Below are 4276 nucleotides of genomic sequence, written 5' to 3'. Positions count from 1 at the left end.
TTTGAGCCAATATAGCAAATGACTTGAATGTTTCAAACACATTGGATTTGTCTCGTAGAAAATAAACCCAAGTAAATCTTGAATAGTCATCCACAATCACAAGACAATAAGAATTACCACCAATACTTACAAAAGATGTGGGCCCAAATAAATCCATGTGAAGTAATTCCAAAGGTCGATGAGTGGACATTTGACTTTTATTTGGATGAGTATTTGCCACTTGCTTACCGGCTTGACAAGAGCTACACAATTTGTTCTTTTCAAACTTCACATCTTTCAAGCCTCGAACTAAGTCATGCTTGGTTAACCGATTGAGTTGCTTCATCCCAACATGACCAAGTCTTCTATGCCATAACCAACCTAGTGAAGCTTTTGAAAATAAGCAAGTTGTGAGCTTTGCCTCATTAGATGAGAAATCAACAAGATAAAGATTTTCATGTCTAAAACCTTTAAATTTAAGATTGCTACCGTCAACACTAGAGATAATGACATCTTCAACTGTGAAATTGCAACAAAATCCTAAATCACATAATTGAGCTACGGAAAGTAAATTAAAATTCAAAGACTCAACCAATAGCACATTTGATATAGAATGATCATTTGAAATAGCAATTTTACCCAAACCTTTAACCTTTCCTTTACGATTATCTCCAAATGTGATACTATCATAATTTGAGCAATCTTCCTCACTCATTTGGGTAAACATCTTCATATCCCCGGTCATGTGTTGAGTACATCCACTATCCAACACCCAATGATTCCCTCCCGCCTTGTAGTTTACCTACAAAAGGAAATCAATCTCTTTTAGGTACCCAAACTTGCTTGGGTCCTTGGATGTTAGTGACCAAGGTCTTTGGCACCCAAATAGCTTTCTTTTTGTTTCCAACAATTGAAGTACCAACAAATTTAGCATGAACACCTTTTGCATTATGAGAAAGAACATAACAATGCTCAAAACAAGTGGAGGATACATGTTTGAACTTGGGACAATTTTTCTTAACATGTCCCTTTTTGTGACACTTGTGACACACTTTGTCACATTCTTTCACAAACAATGTCTTTTGCTTTACAAAAGCATTCTTTCCTTTCTTGGGAACATATCCAAGACCTTCACGGTTAAGAGAACATCGTTGACTTCCCAATATGAAATCCAACTTCTTCTTACCACCATATGCCTTTTCTAGGTCAAGAGTTAGAGTATTTATTCTATCCACTAACACTTCATTCTCAACAATAATTTTTGATTCATCAAGAGCAATATTATCATTGAGAGAAATTTTGCATTTATCACAAATAGAGTTAGTAGATAGTGGTTCACTTGTAAGACTATCAAGTAAGTCACAAGTGACTCCAACATCCTTAGTGACCACCTCAACTTCATGCACAATAGATGATTTTTGAGCATCTGCAAGCTTCTCACAATTTTCTTTGAGATCATTGTGAGAGATCTTGAGCTCCTCAAAAGACACTTGGAGGTTTTTATACAATTCCTTCAAGGCCTTAAATTTTTCTTTTTCTTTGTGCATGTAGTCATCGGCCTCACCTAACATTCTAACAAGATCATCATATGAATAGCCATCATCATCAACATCATCGATATCATCATCATCATTTATATCATTTAAATCGGTGATGATTTTTACCTTAGCATCTCCCTTTGCCATGAGGCAATGGGGGGATGAGAAGAGTGAAGGAGCTTCCTTGATGGCAATTCCGGCATTAAGCTTGGATGAGGTGTCATCATCATCATCATCCGAGCTATCATCCGAGTCCCATTCAACTAAGTAGGCTTTGCCATCTTTCTTCTTGTTATAGTATTTCTTTTTCTTCTTGTCACTTTCATCTTTGCCCTTCTTCTTCTTGCTTGGACAATTCATGGCAATGTGACCGGGTTCCCCACACTCAAAACATTTTCCATCATTGAAAGCATTTCTTCTAGAAGTTTGACCTCTTCTAGGTTGACCTCTTTTCATCTTCATAAATTTATTGAATTTCCTTACAAATAAAGCCATGTCACCATCACTCTCACTTTCATTTTCTTCATCATTGCTATCTTCCTTTTCAATTGCCTTTGAGGCCTTGGCTTTGAGAGCAATAGATTCATTTTTCACCTTCTTTGCCAAACTTAAAGCATCGGCTTGTGACTTCTTAAATATATCTTGAGTGAGAATTTCTCCCAATACTTCGGTTGGAGAGGTTGTAGATAGATCACTCCTTACTAGCATTGTCACAATAGTCTCATATTTCTCCGGAAGTGATCTAAGGAACTTGTGTGTGAAATCCACATCCGGTACATTAAAACCAAGTCCTTTGAGTTCATTTACAATCTCATTCAATCGATTGAACATATCGGATACACTCTCATCTTCTTTCATAATAAATTGCTCAAACTTCCCTTTGCATACATATAGTTTGGCACTCTTCACAATTGTAGTTCCTTCATGAATTTCCATTAGTTTTACCCAAATCTCATGAGCGGTTGTGAGATTCTTGATACGATTGAACTCATTTATATCAAGAGCATCATAAAAGACATTCATGGCTTGATCATTTGTGAGGATATTCTCATTATCACTAGCGGATGGTTCATCTTCCTTCAATACAACAAATCCATCTCTGACAATTGGCCAAATTTTTCCACCCATTGCTCTAAGATGCATTGACATTCTTATTTTCCAATAATCATAATTGTTTCCATCAAAGTGCGGTGGCTTCCCAATGTGCACATTGTTGTTACTAGCCATTTTGTCCCACTCCGGGATGATTAAATCCACAAACAATGGAGTCCTCGGCTCTGATACCACTTGTAGGATCTAGGACACCGGCTAGAGGGGGGTGAATAGACGGTTTTGACTAAAAAACAACAATACTAAGTAAATTTAATCAATACAACAAGGGGAATAAATTTACTAGTATCAATAAGTAAACAATGTATGAAAGACCACTACGGAGATTGAATACTTGAAGAACAATAAGCAAAACACTAATCAATTGCAAGGCAATTAGTAATGCTAGAAGGAATAGACACCGAAATTTATCCCGTGGTATCGGTGATTTGCCGATCACCCCTAATCCACGTTGAGGTGGACTTCAAGCTCTCACTTGCTCCTCTATCAAGACACGACTTGATCTTTGAGCCAAGTGGACAAGAAATCACTCAATACCTCGATTCCACTAATGTCACCTTTGCCGCTCCGGCGAGGTAGGCGCGAACCCCTCACAATCAACACCGCGGCTTCTCCACAATCTTCTTGGAGAGCTCGACGGAGACAATCACCCGAGCCGTCTAGGAGGCGGCAACCTCCAAGAGTAACAAGCCAACGACGCTTGCTCGGTGTACCACCTAGTGCCTCAAGAATCACCAAATGATGCAAATGCACTAGGAACCCTCAATCTCTCACTAGAATGCAACCTCAAGCAAAGAGTGTGAGAGAGTGAGTTGGAGGATCACAAATGAGCTCAATGTGTGCAAGGAATAGCCAAGAGAAGTCTCACACACGAGCTACCCTTCTATTTATAGTCCCCCATCTGAAACCAACCGTTATGTGCAAAAGGGGCAGTTCTGCGCACGCGCGGACCGTCCGCGCCCTAGGGCCGGACGGTCCGCCGTACACTATAACGGCTATAATGACCGTTGAAACATGTCAGAGCAGACTCAAAAGGTGGGTCCGGACCGTCCGCCCTTCAAGGTCGGACCGTCCGCGACCTGGCAAGTTCAAACACCCGAGCCTCGGATCAAACGGAGTTAACACACGCGGACCGTCCGGCTATAAATCCCGGACCGTCCGCGACCTGAGACAGTACTGTCCGGACTGGTCCGCCGGACCGTCCGTAGTACAAATCAATAAAAACACACAGTCCCTGTCCAAAAACGAGTTAGACACATGCGGACCATCCGCGCCTCACAGGCGGACCGTCCGCCTATAATTCAGGGACTGACCCGAAGCCTACCTTCCTCTGGTCAGGACTGCGGACGGTCCGGCCCTAAGGCCCGGACGGTCCGCAGTGCAAAAAGAATACAGAGTCAACACAAATGGTCAAACCTCGGACCCTCTGGAGGATCGCGGACAGTCCGCCCCCAAGGGCCGGACAGTCCGCGCGACCAAGACTTCTCAAATTCCAAACATGCTTTTGAATGAACTTTTAACTCACGAAATGAGAAGCGCTGTTAGTCCTTATGTAAATGCAACTACTTGATGCTCTATGAGGCACTAAGTTTTACACAGATCTAAGTCATTGACCCCTCTTAATAGTACGGCTATCTAGCCTACTAATC

The sequence above is a fragment of the Zea mays genome, chromosome 4 (assembly GCF_902167145.1).
Source record: "Zea mays cultivar B73 chromosome 4, Zm-B73-REFERENCE-NAM-5.0, whole genome shotgun sequence".
NCBI lineage: Eukaryota > Viridiplantae > Streptophyta > Magnoliopsida > Poales > Poaceae > Zea > Zea mays.
Note: the sequence above shows the minus strand (reverse complement) of the source record.